This window comes from Echinops telfairi, unplaced genomic scaffold (genome assembly GCF_000313985.2).
Source record: "Echinops telfairi isolate 266 unplaced genomic scaffold, ASM31398v2 ScPeMD7_7469;HRSCAF=8507_0, whole genome shotgun sequence".
NCBI classification, from domain to species: domain Eukaryota; kingdom Metazoa; phylum Chordata; class Mammalia; order Afrosoricida; family Tenrecidae; genus Echinops; species Echinops telfairi.
In genome coordinates, this window is record NW_022111372.1 from 39,544,542 (window position 1) to 39,567,783 (window position 23,242).

The 23,242-nt window shown below is 47.9% G+C and overlaps 1 pseudogene; it reads left to right on the forward strand.

The window, feature by feature from the left end:
- Nucleotides 1-294: 294 nt before the first annotated feature.
- Nucleotides 295-908, forward strand: LOC105979126 (annotated as a pseudogene).
- Nucleotides 909-23,242: the final 22,334 nt, after the last annotated feature.

Genomic DNA, 23,242 nt, shown 5'->3' on the forward strand with positions numbered 1-23,242 from the left:
GCTTTCTATGCCTGTACACAGGGAACTCAGACACTCACAGGGGCAATTCTACTCTATCCCATAGGGTAGCTAAGAGTCAGCATGGACTCCATGGGAGTGAGTCTACTTTACCAAGCACAATACATCCTTCTCCACAAAGCAGTCTCTCCTGACAATCTGTCCAGTCTCCCCATCCTTGCCTCTAAGGAGTATGCTGTCTCTACTTCTTCCAAGACAGATGTTGGTTCTTTGGGCAGTCCATGATTAAAATGCATAGATTCGCTCTTTGTAGGCCAGCACTCAGCAAGAAAAGCCATGTTCCGTTCAAGCGCGAAGATCGTGAAGCCCAATGGCGCAAAGCTGGATGAATTCGAGTCCGGCGTGTCTCGGGCTCTTCTTGAGCTGGAGATGAACTCGGACCTCAAGGCTCCGTGAAGGGAGCTGAATATAACGGCAGCCAAGGGAATCGAAGTTGGTGGTGGTCAGAAATCTAGTATAATCTTTGTTCCTGTTCCTCAACTGACATCTTTCCAGAAAATCCAAGTCCAGCTAGTACGGGAACTGGAGGAAAAATTCAGTGGGAAGCACGTTGTCTTTATTGCTCAGAGGAGAATTCTGCCTAAACCAACTCGGAAAAGCAGTACCAAGAATGAGCCAAAGCGTCCCAGGAGCCGCCCTCGGACAGCTGTGCACGATGCCGTCCTTGAAGACGTGGTCGTCCCAAGTGGAACTGTGGGCAAGAGAATCCGGGTCAAGCTGGACGGCAGCAGGCTTATAAAGGTTCATTTGGACAAAGCCCAGCAGAACAATGTAGAACACAAGGTTGAAACCTTTTCTGGAGTTTATAAGAAGTTTACGGGCAAGGATGTTAATTTTGAATTCCCAGAGTTTCAATTGTAAACAAAGATGACCGAATAAAATATTATCCCCCCCCAAAAAACAAAAAATGCATAGATTCTTCTCTGGTCTTCCTTATTCAATGTCCAGATTTCACATGATAGAATTCTTCAATGTTTGCATCACTAGCTTTATTGGCTGGTGCATCAATTTGAATAACAGTTATATTGATTGGGTTTCCTCGAATACAGATAGATCTAGTTCTATCACAGACAGCAATGTACTGCAAGATAGATCTTGAAATGCCCTTTTCACAATGAATGCAACATTATTCCTCTTGAGTGTGTAATTCCTGGCATAGCAAACCATATGGAATTCAATTAAAAGTAGCCAATGGCTATCCATTTCAGCTCACTAACACCTAGGATATCAATCTTTATGTGTTCCATTTCATTTTTGATGACTCCCAAGTTCCTGGATCCATACTTTGTACATTCCGAGTTCTGATTACTCGTAGATTTTGGAAGCTGCAGCTTCTCATTCTGAGTTGTGTTCCGTCAGCAAATGAAAGTCCTGAAGGCTTTACTCCCACAGACTTGACTCCACCCACACCATTGTGGTCTGTTCTGCTTTGGAAAGGCAGTCTTCCTCGGTCGTGGTTTGAGTGGCCTCTGACCTGCAGGGTCATCTGCGGACACTCTCTGACAGTGTTCTGTTCTATTCATTAAGCCTTCAGTATCTGACAGTGCTTCAATGCTGTCCATAAGGTTTCCAGCAGCTAATTCCCCAGAAGGTCACTGCCTATTCCTTCTTCACCGTCTGGTCTGAGCCTGGGAGTGCTGCTGAATGCTGTTCCCTTTGGGTGACCCTGCTGGTATTTGAAATACCAGTGACCTAGCTTCCATCATCACAGTAACACACAAGCCACCACAATACAACAAACTGACAGACAAGTGGTGGGCATACTGGTGTAAGATGTTAATAACAGGGGGCACTGGGCTTAATACATAAAAGAACTCTCTGGTGGAAAGAAAATGTTTTGAAAATGATGATGGCGACACATGTACCAATGTGCTTGAGGTTGTTATAAGAGCTGTCAGAGCCCTCAGCCAAATGATTTTACTTAAAAATAAAAAAAGACCTCTGTACTACCGTCACAGTTTCTCTGAAATTTGAAAACTTAATACATTTTTTAAATTAAAATGTTTCAGGAAATAAGTTGATGAGAGGTGTTACCTCGGGCAAATAAGCACATGAAAAGATGTCGCCACCTTCGTCATCTGTTAAGGTTCTTGCGAGGTACTGTCGCCGCCAGCTCGGACTCCGTGATCCCAAGTTCAAAAAGACGGAACCACCGACTGGTCTCCAGCCGTCCTTGCAATCGTCGAGCCCATCCCTGCAGCTTCTGCGTCGCTCTGTTTCTTTCAGGGTTTTGCTCTTTTTCTCTAACCCTCAACTTACCAAAACGTTGTCCTACAGAAACTGATTCCTCCTGATGACACGTCCAAAGTACGTCAGACAAAAGCTCACTATCCCCACTTCAAGGAATATTCTGATTGCATGCCTTCCGGGACTGATTTGTTTGTTCAGGCATTCCATGGTATAGTCAATCTTCTTTGCCAACATCATAATTCAAAGGCATCCATCTCTCTGCAGTCTTCCGTATCCCTGTCCCTTCACATGCGTATGCCATCATGGACAATACCATGTCCTCGTTGGGCACACCTTAGTCCTCAAAAGGACACCTTTCCTTTTTGACATTTTGAAGAGACCTTTGCAGTAGATTTATCCAAAGCAAGATGCCATTCGAGTTCCTGTCCCTGCTTCCAAGGGCACAGCTTGTGCATCACACGCTATGTTCAGAGTCTCCTCCGACATCCCTTTTATTATTTTCCCTGTCTTTAAAATGACCTTTTCTTTTTTCATGTGTAATGTCCTGATATTACCTTCCAACTAGTTCAGTCTTCAGCTATTAATGTTCAAATCTGTCCTTGAGCTTTTCTCTGGGTGGGATATGCTCAAGGTTGTATGTGTTTTGTTTTCTTCAGCTTCAACTTGAACTTGCATAGGAGTAAGTAATGGTCTGTTCTGCAGTGTCCCATGGTCTTGTTCCAACTAATGGTATTGAGCTTCTTCATCATCTTGTGCGACAGATGTAGTCCATGTGAAATATATCATCTGGTGAGGTCCATGTGTGTAGTTCCTGTTTGTTGTTGAAAAAAATGTATTTGCAATGAATAGGTGGTAAGTATTTGTGTTGACCAGATTGTGGAGAAAAAAGTATTTAAAATGAAAAGGCTATTGGCCTTGTAAAATTCTAGCATGTGATCTCTAGAGTAATTTCTCTCACGAAGTCCAGATTTTTAAGCTGTGATCCTGTTTCCTACTTTTAAACTCCAATCGCCAGCAATCATCGATGCATCAATTTCAAACTGTTGACCAAACCCAAACTCATTGCCACTGAGTCACTTCAACTCACAGCAACCTGGTAAGATAGACTAGCACTGCCCTTTCCATTTCCAAGCCTTTAACCTTTATGGGGGCAAGGGGCCTTATCTTTCTTGCAAGGAGAACCCAGTAGGTTCAAACTACTGATCTCTGGTTAGCAACTCCTTTCAAGCTATTGAAGTTGGTAAGAATTTTCAACCTCTTCAACTTTTGCATTAGTGGTTGGTGTATAAATTTGAATAATAGCCATATTAACTGGTCTTCCTTGTAGGCATATGAGCATTGTCATGGATAGAGTTGTACTTCTGGTTAGGTCTTGAAAAAAGTGTTTTTAAGATGCATGAGATGTCATTCCTCGTCAACTTATCATTAGAGACCATAATAGATCATATGTCTATCGGATTCAAAACAGCCAAATACCAGTCCATTTCAGCTCACGAAGCCTAGGACATTGATCTTCACTTGTTCCATTTCACTTTTGTGGACTGTAAGCATACTGGACTCATACGTCATATATGCCACCTTGTGACTTTTCATGGATGCTTGCAGCTGTTTCTTCTGATTTGGAGATGTGCCACATTGGCAAATGAAGCTCCCCAAAGCTGTACTCCACCAATGTTACTAAGGTTGACTCTGAAGAGCCGTATTTTGAGTACTTTCCAACATGAGGGGCTCATCTTCAGTAGCATAGGAAACAATGTTTTGCTGCTATTTAACATATCACCAGCCAAATCTTTCAGAAATATATCTCCCTATCTTCTTTTCACTCTGGACACTCTGCTGAAACCCGTCTACCAGGGGTGCCTGCCCCTGCTGGTATTTGAAAATGCTGATGACATAGCTTCTAGCGTCATAGCAACATGAAAACCACCACAGCATGACAAACCGACCAGGGGCCGCATTAATCATTAAGAGTGTTGTGGCCTTTACATAATCTCCGGTCAACTTCAGTGAAGGGGTGGAGTCTAGCCTCTCAGTCAGGTCATAGCCAATGAGGCCCCTGTGTGGGCATGACCTTCTCTTGAGGAGTCTGTGAACTCCTGTCTTCCTCCCTGGAGGTGGGACAGACTCTTTGCCTTCCCTTTCCTGCTTTTGAGACACTCAGAGAGCTGGAGGAAACCCGTGGAGACCCATGCCAGCGTTGAGATGCTTCCACTGCCACTGGATCCACAAGACCTTCTACCCACTGGCCTGTCATGTTCCTGCATTCGGCATCATTGCATGTGCTGTGTGAGTCTAAAGAGGAATTGATGGACTAGTGTCAGATTTATGAACTTGATCTGGACTGGGCTGGGATGTTTTCTCAATATATAATTTCTCTTTTATATAAAGCTCTTTCTTATACACATCTGAGTGTCTATGAATTTGTTTCTCTAGTCAACCCAGCCTAACACAAGTATGAAAATTAAAATCCTGATGAGATGCACTATGCACCTATACGCCAAATATCTCCTTGTGATCAAGTCTATTTTGACTCATCCCACCCACTGTCATGGAGTCAATTCCAACTCATGGGAGACTACACATATTTGTGGGAGCAGGTACCATCACACTTCTCTCATGGACCAGCTAGTGGCTTTGAACCACCGACTTTCAGACAGTCTAATGCCGAACACACAGCACCACGAGGGCTTCTTATAGCAACCCAGTAAGGACAGAGGAGAACTGCTTCATAGGGTTTTCCGGGCTGTAAATCCTTACAGAAGCAGAATGGTAGGTTCAAATCAGAGCCCTTTCCATTGGCAGCTGAGTGCTTTATCCACAGTGCCACCCTAGATTAGCTAAAATAATGAAGGCTGACCACACCAAGCGGGACAGTCGGTGCGTGCATACATGGCGGTGGAAACGTCAGATGAACGTTATTCTGGAAATCCAAACCAAAAGAATCCCAAACTCATCGCCATCAAGTCAATGCTGACTCAACACCCCTGTGGCCTTCCAAGACGAATGGTTTACGGGAGTAGGAAGCCCAGTCTTTCTGCAGCAGAGCAGCCAGTGGTTTCAAATGGCCTCTGCTGCCCCACATGTAACCACCACACCACCAGCGCTCCCTTTCCAGAGAAATACAATGTACGCTCGTGGCACTTTTAGTTTGAAGAGCTCCAGAGTGAAACTAAGCTATCCCTACGTGACGGGATACGTTGTGGTAAAGTTGATCCTCATTATTTGTGGTTGCTGTATTTACAGATTTCTTGCCTACTCACTACAATTTATTTGGAATGGCACAAAGCAAGGCTCAGGTCGGTCTCAGGGCCATGCACAGCCCTGTGCACGCAGAGAGCAGAGGAAGTTGGGTTGTCCAGTATGCAGGTCCCCAGCTGAGGTCCAACGAGGCGTTGTTTGCGTTTCTGGGCACTTTATAGGAACGGACTCCCGTGAAGTTCGAGAACAGACTGTGGATGCTGTAAATGGGAACCCCCGATCCGCACCGCAGCATGAATGGAGCTCAAGCTCATTATGCTGAGTCATAGAAGCCGGACTAAAAGCGCATATACTGCCTGATTTTACTTCTGTGAAATCCTAGGAAATGCAGATTAATCTGCAATGGCTAAAAGGAGGTCAGCAGATTGCAAAGACCTGGACGAAATGTGGGGATTGGATACAGTCATGATCTTGATTTTGGTGATCGGTCCACAGGTGCAGACTTATCAAATTGTACATCTTAAATGATCCTGTTTCTTCATCTGCCTTACCCGAGCAGGGCTGGAGGAAACGCGCAGGGATGGGAGGACATGGAAAAACAAAACACATCACCACCTTGCAATGGTGAATTTTAGGTAAGGTGACCAGATTTTAACATTGGTAAAGCGGGACACCATTGGTAAAGCTCATATCCTGGCGAAATAGCCACATGGCCGCTGAAAAACGTGTACCCTAGCTTGTCGTGCATTCTTTCCAAAAATCGGGACTTTTTAAAAATGCCACGGGACACGGGAAAAATTGTTAAAAATTGGGACAGTCCTGCCAAAAGCGGGACATCTGGTCACCTTAATTTTAGGGGAACATCTGTGAATTGTTGGGGTCAGAGGTAGAATAGTGTCTGAGGGAGCCATAACTCCACCTCTTGCATCTACCTTAGAAGTGTATCCTTTCTGGATTTTTAATAATCAGTGTAACTTGAAAACTCCCAAATCTGCAAACACGAATAATTTAAACCAGCACACAGTAACAGAGACTGGGTAATTGGACCTGATTAAATTTCATCCAATCTTGTTACCCACCAAACAGCTCAGATGGAATAATTCATAATTTTCAGGATACATGTGTGTCCTGGGTTCTGTCTTTCAGGGCATCACATGTTTGAACAGTGACACTATGCAAACGGCTGACTTTCCCTCTGGGACAGGCCATAGCGAACCTCTCTCGCCCGAGACACCATCCCCATTGCTCTGCTCCACAATGGGACCAGGCTAGGTCCCCAACATGCAGATGGAAAATTCCAGTGGCTATTTTTGCCTTCTTCATGCCTTTAATTTCTCAAATGGGCCCCTCACTTGGTTGCAAGGTTAACAGAGCCGCCAAGGTCAAGCAAAAACCTGGCAAACATCTCTGGGGGGGCATTTTAACCTTCAAAAATATGAAACCAGAACCTCTTATTCCATCCGTTTGCCAGCCCCAGCCACCTCGTCTGCGAGAGCCAGGCCGACAGGAGCCGGCCGAGGACCTAATCTGATTGCAGGTCCCAGGAGCACGCTAATCAGATTGTGTCCCCCGCCTTGTTTCTGGCAAAGTGACGTGCAGCGTTCCCAGGCGCCCGGTCTTCCACCGCAAGGGCTCTCTTCTGCATCTCTAATTGAGGAAGAGTGAGTGTGCGGGTGCATTTGATTCATGAAAACACGCTCAACTGCCTGTAGTGGTGAAGCCTGCTTTGGGTGAGACCCGGCTCTACTTCCCCGGCCTGTGACATTAGCATACACTCTGGTCCATCCGCACCTCTGCTTCCTCTCCTTGGACACAGTCTCCCCTCGAAGTCTGAGATTTTAGGCTCTTTGAACCCTAATTTGTTGTTTATCCTTTAAAAGCGTTATATAAACCCCATCAAATGAGGGCTCAAGGGGCCCCAGCACGGTTAGACTCGAGGCACCCTGTGCCCAAGAAGGGGTGAGATGCCGATAGAACAAATGCCTTAAAGTCACAGGCCGCAGGCACAGAACTGGGTCCCACACCAGAGACTTCATCAGCACGCTGTAAATAGCAACATAAAAGTGCAATCCTGAGTCGCTTCATGTCCATGAGATAGTCTGTAAAATAGGACATCGTGTGATTTGGAGGTTGTGTGAACACATACTGTCATAAGGTCCTACTTTTGTTTTGTTTTTTATTTATTTCAAATAAAAAAGGCTTGCCTTTCTCCGGTGGAGTGGTGCACTGGTGGTCTCAAACTGCTGACCTTACCGTTACCCGCCCAAGGCATCACCACTACTCCACCAGGGAGCCGTGGTCCTGTTTATTGTTAAGCATCTCAGACAAGCCATCCCTTAGCAGTGAGGGTCCATGCGCTGGCAGATTCCATGTTATATTTGGTCTTCAATCTGTGTCATTAGCACCAGCTCTGTTAGTTTCTCCAGTGAGAAATACCTCGGTTCTTGGCTTTCCATGAGAAAAAATTCACACCGAAGCCTGGTTTGTGATCCAAGTGGATTTTTATCAAGGACGGGAGGAGTTTCAGGTTTTACAGTCTCAAAAGAGTACACACTGCTTCAAGGAAGCGTGCCAAACCCCACGTTAAGCCGCACTGGGGCTCACCACTGAACACGGGCAGCCTGGGGACTGCTCACCCACACGTGGTGACCTGCGGCCAGAGAGACGGCGGTACAGCTGAGCGGGGGCAGGAGCAGGGTCAAGGGGAGAGGGAAGAGGGACTGAAGGGCCACTGTCCTGCCACTAAGGTATTTAAACATCTGGCTGGGGAAGCGTGGTTGAAAGTGTTGGTTGACCCCATTGGCCGAATGAAGCCCACCTGAACCTAGTTTGGGCCGCCCAGGTGCACCACCCACCTGGCTTGGGGGCTTGAATTGGAGCATGCCCAGTTAAGGTCCTTATGGGTGGCGGAGGCTCCCCTGATTCTCTTCTGGCCTCCTTTGTGGGGGCCTTCAGGCACGGGGCAGGACAGCCCCTGTGCCTATTCTGCCAACTAACATTTCCACGTCTGACAGAGTCTCCTTTCCCATTTTCCTTAACCTCGTGCCAATCCTTCGATAGCTTGGAGAATTTGTCTTTGTTTTCGTGGGCTGTCATGATTGGCGAAGAGTGCAGCATGCCTCAATCGAAAGGACAAAACAAAAGCACTCACTGCGTTTCCACCTCTGCGTTGTTTCACAATGTTTCGTTTCACTTCCAGATCCAAGCGTCTTGCTGCTTCTGGCACCAGCTCGTGCTCGCGAGCCGTGACGCACTTCGCAGCCACATTTTTGAACAGAGGAATCAAATTAACAGGAATAATTAAACACAGGACGAACGCTACGACACTCGAAAAACGCACAATGCATGAGATTAGATGCCGCTGCCTGCAAATCAAAGCGAACACTTCTACAAAGTCAGCTTTGTAGAGAGAAAGCACAGCACATCCATACATAAACCAGTAACACAGGTGTTGATTATGACTACAGAGTCGCTATGTCAGAATGAACTCATGGCAATGAGTTTAATTTTCATTTTTTGAATCAAGACATGGTATACAGAGGCAAACATATGTTATATATATACTGTGCCATGATTAGCCTGGCCATGCAATCACTTTGCATACCACAGACGTGCAAAGGTGCCGCGTGCCTTATGTCCAGTTCTCTGATGGAAAAACGCAAACTCCACGACAGCCCTCCGGGACCACAGACACAGGCGGACGTCATGCAGCCCATGACTGTAAGATGGAAGGATCAGAGACCAACAAAGCTGGGCATCCCCCCGGCTTTGCTTCGGGGTGGAAATACAGAAAACGTTTGTGTAGATGAAGCTACGCAGCTGTGCCGAAAGTCAAAGGTGCATCATTTGGTCGGGCGCTGGAAGAGAAGCACACCAGCCACTGTGTGTAAGCAAGTCCATTACAGCTCTGCACCAGGGATGCAGTCTGAGAACAATTTCTAGTCCTAGGGCAGGGCAGGGCCGACGAAGAACAGGCGGACCAGGAAGGCCCTAGCCTCTGGATTCATCAGCCGGCTGCCGGATCCCTGCATTCTGATTTGAGAGTGGCCATTGTCGGAACTCTGGGCTAGCCAACCCAGCCATCCTCCCTCTTCCTTTGTTTGTTGTTGTTAATTGCCATTAAACGGACTCTGAGGGAAGGCAACCTTATGTCTAATTAGAACAGAACACGGCCCAGCCTGTCCCTTCTGCGCGTTGTTGGTGTTTTGCCCATTGTTGCAGCTACCATCTCATGCCTTAGTGGGGATTTCTCTCATTTTCACGGACCAAATATATCCTGTTGTAGCAGAGCAGGTTTTGAGCCAGTTTGTTTTGGCTCAACCTCCTGCTGAGAACTTGCATCTCCACCTTGGCTATACTACATCGGAATCTACATGGAGATCTGATTCTGTCTATCTAGGGTAGAAATGCAAATTCTCAGCAGAGGGTTGAACCGAAACAAACTGGTCTGAAATCCTGGTCCAAAGTAAGCAAGACCAGCTCTCACCATGCTCACTTCCCAGGGTTTATACTGGCTTTCTTCTCAGAGGGATTTGTGCGTTCTGGCTGCCCACAATGATTCCAATGCCCTTCACCAACACCACAGTTCAATTGCATCAATTCTTCGTTGATCTCCCTTGTTTATTGTCCAGTTTCACATGCAGATGAGGCAATCTCATCTGTGTGACATGTGACATCTTTGCTTCTGAAAAGGTTAAAGAGATCTTTTGCTGTCCATTTGCCCGCGGCAACATGTCGTTTGACGTCTTCACTGCTGCACCCAGGGGCGTTGATTGCTGACTCAAGTAGCATGGCATTCGATGTCAGATAAGCTATCTTGTGTCTCATTACATTTTATCTCGGGAGGTAATCCGCTCGGCCCAACCCCAATTGAAGCGTCCAACTACTCCAGACAGCAGCAAGATTAGTTGGCCAAGTCACTGGGAACCAACACCGCCACGTGCAGTAGCTAGCAGGCGCAGGAGGGGTGTAATGCACATACGCTGACACGGAAGCAGAGTCATCCACTTACGGGAGTGTGTGCACAGGGACAGTGGTAGCAGCTTTCTAGAAATGTGATTCTGTCTGGGGTTCCTTCCACCTTCTGTTTCACCCAGCGCCAGCACACCCCAGCCAGAATCCATCTGACTTCTCTTTTTAAGATACAGAACCATTGGGACCGTGTGGTGCTACCCTGTGCATCTTCCGGGTGTCAATTGGTGTTCATTGAAAGAATAAAACGTGAAAGACTTGGTCCCTGCTCCGTGTTTAGGAATTTTGTGAGTCCAGAGGAGAAGGGGGTTCTCCAAGGCCCTCAGGGTCCAGATTTTTCCAGATGTTTGTTCCTTTGTCATGCGTGTAGTCATTCGTTTACCCAGGGACCAAGTACAAGACCTGACAAGTCCGTGAACGCTGAGGGATGGTGGGATCCTTGCCCTCCGGAAGGCTGCAGCCAAACAGCAGAGATGGAAGTTTACCTCCTGATATCGGGGGCTCAAGTGGGAAGAGAATGCTTTGAAAATGATGATGGCGGCAAATGTGCAAATGTGCTTGGCACACTGGATGAATGTATGGATTATGATAAGAGCTGTAAGAGCCCCAATAACATGATTTAATTGAAAACAACGGTTACCTCGTGTCCCAGCAGTTCTAGGCCCACATTAACCACACCATATAGTGTTAGACTCCCACCCACTTCCGGACCGCCTTTCCCATCTTTCCCGAGGCAGGCACCTTGGGTGACCCTGAGCTCTCTAAGTCCCATGCCAAATCCCAGAGTGCCCCAGCTCCAGTTCCCCACACCCTGATGTCAAATTTGAATATGCAGGAGCTAGATCAGTGGTTCTCCTAATGCCATGACCCTTTGATACAGTTTCTCATGTGGTGGTGACCTCCCCAACCATAAAATTATTTTCATTGGTACTTCATAACTGTAATTTTGCTACTGTTATGAATCATCTTGTCAATATCTGATATGCAGGATGTATTTTCATTGTTACAAATTGAACATAATTAAAGCATAGTGATTCATCACAAAACAATACGTAATTATATATTTTGAACTATTTATTTCTAATGACAAATAAATGAAATTTTGTCTTGAAGCATGGTGTAGCATAAGTAACAGTCTTCATGCCGGGTACTCGTATGTGGGCATATCTGCATGTGGGCAGACCCGCCTGGAGACAGCTAGAGGAGCGGTGTCTCAGTTCCTAAGACCATCGGAAATATGTGTTTTCCGATGGTCTTAGGCGACTCTTGTGAAAGGGTCGTTCAACCTCCCCAAAGGGGTCGAGACCCCCAGGCTGAGAACCGCTGATCTAGCTCTCCCTCCAGCCCTCAGTGACTTCTGAGCGTGTCCGCTCAGTTCTCATTAATGTTAGGCTCACTCATTTTCTAGATCAGGTATCATGACATTTCTGTCACTTAGATGCTTCTAAAGGAGTTCTCAGGCTTGTGGGGTCATCCAAGTGCCAGAGTCCTAGGGCTGAATGGTGGGACCAGGAAGTTGGGTCTCTACAAGTTCAGCCCCGCGGCTTAGCTACCTCCCGCACCCTGTGTAGGGTATTGGTAGATTCTGGCATTCGAAGTCTAAGATCCACTGAGATAGGCTGTGAGGTCAAAGGACCAGGGATGTATTACTCATGGTGCCCACTCCTGGAAGGTATTGTGAGTTCTAGCCAATGTTCCCCAACATAGAACTTTGATCCTGGACTGCCCGTCAACATCTGGGGACATGGCTCCAGGACAGCCACTCAGTGCTCCATGACAAGTCTTGCCCCAGGAACAGCTGGAGGGATGTAGCCTCGATAGAGAACCCTTGGGCTGAAGCTTTTTGGGGAAATGGTAAGAGGTGGGATCTAGCAGGAACAAGTCCCCCATAAATGCCCAGAACAACAGGGTCAAGAAAAAGTGATCTATGTTCAGTTGCTCAGATTCTCTGCCAGGATTTCCTGTCCCATTCTCTTTCCCATCTTTTGTCCTCCTAGTAGGAGGACAACAGACTTTGTCATGATAAACTCAAATTAGGCATATTTTTTAAATCTTCGGCTGAGAAATCATAAAGCCTTTCCAATATTTAAGAAGCTGCAGTGGAGGTGAAGCTGGAAGCCAGCCATGCCCTAGCCACATGTAAATACCTCCTCATCAGCAATGACACCACAGAGTGACTAAGACGTGTCTGCAGGCGAGCGTGGGCCACAACCTCTCCACCTGGCCTCTGTGACGATTGTCCAATCTGTCTGCTCTGACACCTGTTGGCCTGGTTGGTGCTGGCCCTCTGGGCCTAGCTGGGGCTTCCCTGCCTCTATGGGGACATGCCAACAACTCCTAAGGTTTGGCACAATGTGCTCAGGGGTAGGTGGGGGGTTTCCTGGCAGCCATTAGTGGGCAAGACAGCAGGTTTCTCAGAAGGGTCTTGGAATGTAAGTTTATCCAGAAGGAAATACCTGTTTTATTTCCAGCTTGGTTGATCCACTTGCAAGCAAGAATAGAAAATGCCTGGGGAAAACTTGGAGGAATAATAACTAATACCATGTTGTATGTGTTATGCAAAATAAGCATTACAGTAACACCTATGAAAGACAGAATCTTTATAAGGTAAAATACCTGTCTACAAAGGAAAATGAAAATATTTTTTTCACCAAAATTAGCAATAGAAAAATGGGAAGACAGCATCCTTTTAAAGGCAGAAACCTTGCAAGACCCTGAAAAGCAAGGGCTTCCTGCGGAGTTCCAGATCTTGGGTCTCACTGTATCCATAGCATGGGATTGAGGAAAAGATGGGAAAGAGAATGGGACAGGAAATCCTGGCAGACAATGTCTGCAATCTGATGAAAGACATGAATCTACAAATCCAGAAGTTCAAAGAATACCAAGCAGGATAAACCCAAGTAAAACGAGTTGGAGGCATATGTACTCGGGCTGTCTAAAACAAGCCCAAACAGTGCTATGGAGTCTACGCCGACTCAGAGCAGCCCCATGGGACAGGGCAGAACTCCCCCTGCGAGTCTCTGAGACTGTAACTATTAACAGGAGTAGAAAGCCCAGTCTTCCTCACACAGAGCGACAGGTGGTTTCAAACTGTTGACCTTGTTGATCACAGCCCAACATGTAACCCCTACACCACCAGGACTCCTTAGGCTGCCAAAATTAAGGATAAAGGAAAAATGCTGACAGCAGTGAGAGGGAAGCAATCAATTCCATATAAAAGACCTCCGATAAGATTAAATGCCAATATGCTATCAAACATGCTATAGGCCAGACAGCAATGGAGTGATATATTTAAAGGGTTAAAAAAACACAATAACAGAGCTGTCAACCAAGAATACTGTCCTCCATGAAACCGTCCTTCAAGAATCAATGTGAAATTAAAATATCCCCAGATGAACAGAGGCTGATATAGTTCATAGCCACCAGACCTGCCTTTAAAAAATATTAATAAGGGTTCTGCAGATGGAAGGGAAAAGAAAAACAATTCAAAGCCATAAACAAAGAGTAAAATCTCTAATAAAGGGAATTTCAGGGCTGTCCAGTGTTGACACGTTGGTTCTGACTCACGGAGACTGGCAGAGACCACAGCAGAACTCTGTCCGCCCGCGGCATCCTCCTGACCACTGCTAAACTTGAGTCCATTCTGGCGTCTGCAGATGGGGCAAAGCACCTCATTAAGCGTTTTCCTCTTTTTATTGACCCTCTACTTACCAAGCAAGATGTCCGTCCCCAGGGACTGTTTCTCCTGAGTACGTAAGACAAAGTCTCACCACGCTCAATTCTAAGGAACATCTGGCTGTACTTCTTCCAAGACAGACTGGTTCGTGTCTTTGGCAGTCTGTAGTGTATGTCACATTCTTTGCCCACACCGTCATTCAGGTGTCTCATTCTCCCGCGTTCTGTATCCATTGTCCAGCTTTCACACAAATGGGGAGCAATCGAGAATAATGGGACTTGGGTCTGGCGCCCCTTGATCCTTTGATCCTTTTTTGGGGGGGTTAATTAAATGCTTTTATTGGGGGCTCTTACATCTCTTATCACAATCCATACATTCATCCATCGTGTCAAGCACATCTGTACCGATGCTGCCAGCATCATTTCCAAAGCAGTCTCTTTCCTACTTGAGCCCTTGGAATCAGCTTGAACACTTTAAAGAGGTCTTCTGCAGGAGATGTGCCCAGTGAGTATATCCTGTGATTTCCTGACTGCTGCTAGCTTCCGGGAGTGCTGAGTGGGGATTCAAGTAAAACGAAATCCCTGACAACCGGAACCTGTTCTCTGTTTCTCATGATGTTGCTTCTTGGTCTAGCTGTGAGGAAATTTAAAAAAAAAATTTTATGTTGAGGTGCCATCCATGTTGAAGGCTGTGCCTTGCCCCTTCATCAATAAGTGCTTCTAGTGTTCTTTGCTCCCAGCTAGCAAGGTTAAGTCGTTTGCACATTGCAGGTTGATAATGTCGCCCACCAATCCTGAGGTCACCTGCTTCTTCATAAAGTCCAACAGCTCAGCTCACTTGCTCAGCAGCATACAAATGGAATAAGTCTGGTGAAAAGATACAACCAGCCCACACCTTTCCTGACGTTAAATCATGTGGTATCCCCTCGCTCTGTGGAATGTCTGCCTCCTGATCTCGGCACGGAGCCCACAGGAGCACAAGGGAGTGTTCTGGAATTCCCATCTTCTCAATGTTGTCCCTAGTTTAACACAATCCCCACAGTTGCATTCTTTTGCACAGTCAATGAAACAGAGGTAAACCTGTGTCTGCCCTGCTCATTTGACATCAGCCATAACTCCTTCATCACATGTCTTCTTGTGAATCTGGCTTGAGTTTCTGGAATTTTCCTGCCTATGTACATCTGTGTCTATGGTAAAATTATTTACCTTCAGAAAAATTTTATTTCTGTGAGATTAATTAATGAGCTTCTTTGATAATGTCTGCATCGTTCGGATCACTATTCTCTGAAATAGGTACAAATATGAATCTCTCCCACCAGGCTGGTCAGGTAGCTGTTGGGGGAGGGCTTCCAGAATTCTATCTGCTTGCTGAAATACCTCAATTGGTATTTTGTCAGTCCTAGAGTCTTGTGGTTTGCCAATGCCTTCAGGGCAGCTTGGACTTCTTCCTTCAGTTCCATTTGTCCTACGGTCAAGGACAAATGAAATAGCTGAACATCGGACAACTCTTACTGGCTCAATGATGGTGTGTTTCTTTCATCTTCTCTCATTGCTTCTTGTAGCCTTCAATATTTACCCAGAGAGTCTTTCAGGATTGAAACCTGAGGCTTATAATGTGGTCTTCAGTTCTTTCAGCTTGAGAAATGCTGAAAAAGTCTTAAGAAGAAGGTGTAAGATACATGTACACACCCCCCCGTAAAATGGCATAAGTCACTTCTTATCAGTAATTACAGCAAATGACTAATGGATGCCCTGATGTCCCCTGAGGAAACCACTGCAGTAATGCTTGTCATCAATTCACATGAAGTCAGCTCATCTCTTTCCCAAGAACAATGGCACCCAGGCCCACCCTACAGCTTCCAGAGTCCTTTCTTCTGGGCCATAAGGGATGACAAGTGTATCCTTGCTGGTCAAGGAAGGCCTTGCCCCTGGAACCCCAGTGGTTCAGCCTTGCCCAGCCCCAGCCCCATCTCTGCACACAGCAGGGGACTGACTTGGGGTTTGCTGCATACATGGCAAAAGGGTGGGATTTGGTGCTGGAAGTTTGCCCTGTGGTTGTGTGGATGGGAGGGTAGGGACTTTGCCCTGCCAGTTTTAACAGGTGGTGTGAATCATTGCTGACCACTCCCCACCATGTAAAGGTGGGGAAATCCGTGGGGCCACTCTGTAACTCTGGGCCCACGAGGTCACAGAAATACAGCTAGAAGGCAATGAAGTGCAGGGCCCTTGCTTACTTGCAGGGTGAGGTAAAAGTCGGTGGTCCCAGGACAAGGACGGTGTGCTAGGAAGAGGGAGGACAGCTGGAGGGATCATTTCTTCCATGGAGTTTCCCAGGCCTAGCAGGCAGCAAGGTAGCTCTGTGACCCTCTGCATCCTGGTGTCCTCAGTGTCTAAGCAGCCAGCACACACTGCCTTTGCTGGCAGGGGACTATGGGGACTCGGTTCAAGTCTGAACATTGCCTAGAGGCTCTCAGGCTGATTAGTATTTCCAAGGCAGATGCCCCATTGATCCCTGGCCCTCCCTCATGGAATGTCCCATGAAGTCATGTGTTCCATTAGCTAATGACTGTCTTTGTCCTGCTCCTCTCTTAGGAATGTAAGTTGGCCGCGCTCCTCCTACGTCCATAAGCCTCTCCTTGCCCCTTGCTTTCTTTTTTACCCCTCCCCCAATACCCTCCCCAAGGAAAGAGGTCACTGCTAGTTGCACTGGCTACCTAAAAGGAAAGTCCTAAATGTCAGCCCAGTGCTGGGGGGCTCTATGAGTGTCCATCAGGGGTCTTTGGGGCTCATGCAGTGCAGCAAGGCTGGACTCTGAAATTAGGCAAAAACTCTTGGATTAAGGCACCTAGTATTTATGGGAATTGCAGGCTTATTTTCTTGGACTCAGGGCTGGGGTAACACCTGGGGAGGAGCCTCTGCTAGGCCCTACATCTCCTTGGTCCACATTCTGGTTGGCCGAGCTAAAGAAAAATGGGATCCTAAAGGTCAGCGCCCTTCCTTGTCCAGGGTGGACCCACTGGATGGGCCTCAACACCCTCCAGTAGAGCAGTTTGCCCTGATGACTGTTGGTGGTGATTCAGCATCCGCACATGCACTAGGCTCTGTCCTTGCCCTGCTTCTTACAGAACAGAAGATAGATTTCCAAGAAGAGTGTTTCTAATTGATATCTGAGGCCTAAGGGAGCAGCCAGCATGACTCCTATCCAGCCAGCATGACAGGGGCAAGATAAGGTCTGGAACTTAAGACCTGAGTCTTCCCACTAGAGCCAGAGCCAGTAGGGGTGGTGGAGGAGGTGGAAGTGGTAGTAGTAGTGGCGTGTTGCAGGTTTTGCCTTGTTTTTAATAAAACCTTGACATTCACCAGCCCTTTAGTTGCCTCCACTTCCCCATTAAAGTTAGAAACACGCTCAGCAGTCTGCTTGATCGCACCTCCTACTGAGACAACCTCCTTCCTTAAGGACAGGGCACCTGTCTTCTTGGAGGAAGAAAGAAGGTAGAGGAGGCAAGCGCTAGTTCTGGTTCTGCCCCCCTGCTCTCAAGGTTGGAGGTAGCTTCAGTGGGGCTGGCAAAGGATCCTTCCAGAACCTGGCACTTTAGAGCTGGGCTGGGGTGCCCAGCCGTGAAACATGGGCTAGCTTCAGGGAGCACTCCATATGCTCTGGATGCCTGTGATTGCTTGTGATACCAGGACTCCCACAGAAAGACATGTGGCTGTCCCTTGCCCTGCTCCTGGGCACAGAGGTTGACAATGTCTCTGGTCAATTCTGGTTGTCCTAGAAAGGCAGAGGGTCAATATTGGGACCAGAGGTCTCAGCTGTGGCAAATGGCATGGCATAGATCATCTCTTATCTCCTCTGGCTTCCCTATCGCCATGAAGCAGGGGTCACGTGTGCCTCCAGCACCATCCTTCTTTGCCTTTGCTGACAGCTCCCTAGGCGCACTGCGTCTCTGTTGAGTTAGATAATTCCTTGCAATGGCCACACAGCACTCATAGACAGTAGTCACAATGATGGGGGGCTAGTAGGGAAGTTAATAGGTCAGGATCGGCAAACAGGAAAGTTGCAGCCATGGGTTCACAGCAATGCCTCCCTGCAGCCAGCAGCCTGTCGGAAGCCTTTCAGCCGATTGGACCCTTGGCCTGGGCTGGCCTGTCGCTCTGTCTCACAGTCCCGTACTCTCAGCACTGCTCCTCTTGTTCTGCCCCGTGGGCTCCATGCCACGGTCTCTGGTGCTTCTGGTCTTGGCCTTGGTCACTTCAGACAGAGGCCTGGGACCGCCCTGTCTTTTTTTTTTTTTCTCTCTCTCTCTGCTACTGCTTCAAAGATGACTCATTCTTATAGCCAGGGGGCTGGTACTGAAAACTGACCAATCCCTTCTGGTAGTGTTCTACCTGCTCCCTTTGCATCTCTCCACCCAATCATTTGGTGAGAGAGTTACAGGAACTTGAGGGGAAGAGCCATCTTAAGAAATGTCACTCCACCACACTGCCAAGTCTCCACAGTACCCCTGCGTTGCCCGGCAGTGTCCCGAGGGACACTGGCTACATCGTCCAAGGAGGGCCTGCTTCAGTCTCTTGGCATCTCATACCTGCGTCCACGGCACTCATATCTCCCTCTGGGCCAAGGAGTGATTTACATCTCTTTTGCAGGGAAGCAGCAGCAGCTTCAGCCTGACTGCTGGAGTGCCTCTGACCCAGGAGGTTTGTCTCGAGCTCAGCTCAGTAAGAATTGGAGAAGCTCCATTCAGCCTGCCAGTTTGCGGCTCCGAACAAGTGCCAGGTTCCAACTGGCCCCTAAACCTCAGGAGGAAAGAGCTTTGCCTGCTTTGGGGGCAAGGATCTATCTGCTAGGGAACACACAGCCAATGTGAGACAGAGGCAGGTCCTGTTCGACTTTGGGGGCCAGAGGTCCTTAGGTTTTCCCAGGTCCCTCCCCCATGAAATAATGTACATCCTGGTGTACCACTGTGCTGGTAGACAGATGATTGTTTTAGAATTCTATATGGAGATAGTCCTTGGATGTTAAGTGCTCTCTCTTCCCCTTTGGGTTTAAAAGAGATGGCAACACTGTCATGAGTCCTGTAAGTCTTGTGGACCTGCTGGAGAAGTTCTAGGCTGCTGAGCCGGAGGCTGGGGGCTGACCCAGTACACTATGACCCAGCTGCCCTAAAGTGTCAGGAAGAGTCCAGAGACATGGGTCCGGGAACTGTGGGCTTGCGGGAGCGACAGAGCACGTTCATCTGCCTGCAGAGTCGAGTGAGTGTCAGCACCTGGTCCAGGGAAAGCTCGTGGAGAGTGGGAGGCAGAGCATAGTCGATGGAGAGTCAGATCCCAAAGAGAAGCTGACTCCTCCCCTCTTCCCTTTGTCTATCATTCTTTGCATCCTTCCTTCTATCCATCCATCCATCCCCCCATCCCCCCACCCATCCATTTATCTATCCACCCACCCCACTTGTCTGTCCATCAATTCACCCCTCCTCCATCATTTGTTTGCCATCCATCCTGTCTGTCATTCCATCTACCCATCGACCCATTTGCCTACCTACGCATTCAGTATACCCTTGAATGTCTAAAACCAAGCCCAAGCCCTGAGGCATAGGAGCGACTGAAGTCATTCCTCCTTAGGGCTGAAGGTACAATGTGAAAGTGTTTGGAGAAGAGAAATACGGTCTAAGAGCAAGAGTGGAGTCGTGACAGGGACGTTTGCATGGGACTTCCTGGGAAGATGCTGGTATCAGTTTCATGGGGGTGGCTCAGGTAGCTTAAAGAACCTTTGAATACATGCTCGTGAAGGCCGGAGTGGCTGATGTTACCCCATTTGAGGAGGTGTCCTCAACCCCCATGGCAGCAGAGGAGGGGCAGGGATGTGGGTGGGTACCTGCCTCCACTGAGATCCTCCTTTCTGTGCGCCCACCTGCCTCTCCCTTCTCAACTGTCTGTTTCACTTCCCCTCCAGAGCTCGGCCCTGTTGGTATCCCAGGGTTCCACAGTGAGAAAGCTTTCACAAAATTAATCTCCTAATGGAAGATGTGCAGCCCAGGGGTGGGTGGCAGCTGTCTTTATGGGAATGGGTGATGGGGCGGTCTGCCTGCCTGGCTGGTCTGCCTCCTTGAAGCCGGCTTTGTGGGAGGCCTGTGTGGACAGTGCCAGGTTGATACTCACATGCCCTGCAGCAAGTCCCCACCCCCTCGAGAATATCTGTGGGGCAAGTGTACTCAAGATGCTGCTGGCTCCGAGTACATTAGGGTTATTGCCGTAGGGTTGGCCTTCTGACCCTAGGTGGCCCCCGAGCTATTTCCACACTGAGCTTTGTGACTCTGGCAGAATGTGGTCCCACCAGCTCTGCTATAATTGTTGGCTTGAAGATGCTTACTCACCTCACTTCATCTACGGCATTCCCACTCAGGCTTCAGCCTGGAGCCCAACTGTCAGGTCCTTAGGACATCTCCTCCGAACATCTGCTCTGATCAGTAGCTGATGGTGTTGGGTGTGGGTGCTGTGACCCCTCTCCTTTACAGTATCTGATGGTGTTGGGTGTGGGTGCTGTGACCCCTCTCCTTTACACCGTTGTCACTGATTTCAGAGGCTGCTATCCTCAGCGTATACTGCAACTCCTAGGGAGAGGGGTTCTTTATAGGAGTGGAGAAGGAGGGAGTGGGGAGGGAGGGGGAGCATAGGAAGGGAAGGAGGAGGGATCGCTGGAGAAAAAGAGAGAGATAGGAACAAAGAGAGGAAGAGGGGAGGGAAAAGGAGAGTGGGGAAGGAGGGGTGGAGGAAGGAGGGAGAGGAGAAGGGAACATGCCTTTCTTGTACACTGACCCTGTTTTTAAATGACCTCACCCCTAACCATTGGCACAAACCCTCTGGGCCCAGGAGCCTCTCCTTCCCCGGGGTGGCTGGGAATCCCCATGTGTAGGGTAAGGTCTGCATTAGAAAGGGCATGGCCATCAGAGGGGTGAGGGGTACTGATGGGAGAATCAAGTCAGCAAAGGGAAAAGGGAGCAGACAATTCTGGGGGGACAGAAATGCGTGTCTGCTTGTGGGGAAAACGGGAGGACCAACCACTAGTTGGAGGGAAGAATGACTGAAAATGCTTTGGGGATCCCTAGTGGGGGAGTGTCCCTGGTGGTATGCACTGATGGGTCATACTGACCCGGGCTTCCGGGTGCATCTTGGGGGCCCAGGCCAGGTGCCATGGAACACCGGGACACCGAATCCTGGATCTTCAAGATGAACAGCATGCTCCGGAGGCCGCATCTGTGAGGTCCGATGGGGCAAATCCTCAGACACACTTGTAAACCTGGAGACTTAAGAAAGAAAATTCCTTAGAATTTTGGAAGCAGAAGACAGCTGTACCAAAATTGCTGAAGTGTTGGCAGGCAGCCACACATGGTCTTGGTACATCTATGCCCTATATTCTGTATTAAGATATGTATTATTCCAGCAAACTTGTGACTGACATTCTCAGTGAATATTCTTGTGAAATTTCCCTGACATTAACTCCCATTGTTTGTGTCAATAGTGTCCAGTCACGAAAGGATCGAGTCTGGACAAGTAATTCAGGTGCTGTGATAAGGAGTTAGCCTACACTGGCCCAATAACCCTCTCTCAACAGGGTTTTAAAAACTCAGTACCAGGGCCTAATCAAAGACAATATTGCCAGAAGATGGTTATGTCCCAGGGGGATGATCAATAAGACTCTCCACCATAAATTAGCATTAATCAGATTAAATAGCATCTGGGGTCTTAAAGGCTTGTCTCTAAACAAGCAGCCATCTGAGTGAGATGTCAACTAAGTCCACTTGGAAGAAGCACATCATCATCCGTCACCAAAGGATTGTGATCCGTGTAATCCAAAATCGAAGGAGGCAATGGTATTAGAGTCTAAGTTGTGAGAGTCTGGTTTGCAGAAGGCTATGGATGGCAGTGGGAGCCCAAGATATGTTTGTGGGAACTACATAGGAAATAAGCTATAATGGAGGGATGGGGGACAGTGGTGACTACACAGAGGGCATTGGAGAGACGAGTACAGAAGCTCAAAGGGGTAAACCTGACTTGAACAGTTAAAACTTTGTCAATTGATCTGCCCACTGATGCACGTTAGGCCTAATCTAGTTTTCAACATTTTCTGTATTTTTTCGTTTGTTCATATTGGGGTTTATCTCAGATGTGTGATTTTTTAATTTGGGCTATATGTTTCTCTGTTTTGCAGTATATGAAACCCAGTACAAAGGTTACGGGGGCAGGGGTGGGCGGTGTACAGTGGTGGTGGGCTTGGGAGGTGGTAAAAGGGAACTGATGTCAAGGAGTTTGGAAAGGAAAAGAGATGTTTTGAAATGGATTGTGGTAACAAGTGTACAATACTGCTTGATGTGATTGAACTATGGAATGAGATGGTTGGTATCTGTGTTACCTCCCAATAAAAGGTTTTGAAAAAAACAAGGTGGGGGGAAAGGTCATGAATGTCCCCTGGAAAGGTTGGAAAGGAATGACCTGCGGGCAGGGCTGTGACCACACGTGAAGCCAGTGGTGATAGAGGGAGCCTTCCTTCAGCACAGCGTGTGGGGACGGAGGTCCCCGTGTTCCCTGCAACATCTGTCCTGAGGGCCTGTGGTGAGGACAGAACCAAGGAGTGAGTGGCACGTGAGATCCAGCCACGGAGGGCAGCCACCCCTTCCTCATCCTTGGAAGCAGCTCCCGCATTAGAGGTGCCTCTGATTGGCAAAGGTAGGCTCAAGGAAAGGCCAGGAGTGTGAGACTTGCGTAGAGAGAAAAAAGAGATAACGGAGGGCAGAGACCACAGACATGTGAGAGGTTTCCCCTAGAAGAACCAAGCTGACAGAACCTGGATTGAGCCTCAAAACAAACTCCCTACGTTTTCTTAGGTTTCTACGAAATCAAACAGTCTATTTGAAGGAATGGCATGGGGTGGCGAGGGGGGGGGCCACATCTGACGTCTGGGTCTTGACAGAAGGAGAGTGCCGCTCCACACCAGCCCAAGGCTGAATCCACAGGAGAGGTCAGACTTACCTCCACTCTCTACCCATTTTCTACCCTATTCTGGAAGCAACTATTCTTCCCACCACACTCTACGTGGCTGGGTTTGATAACCCATTGAACTCATAGGCTCTATTAGAGTTTACACTCTAAGCACCCAGTCTGCCGGAGACGATGGCAGATAAACAAGGCTTTG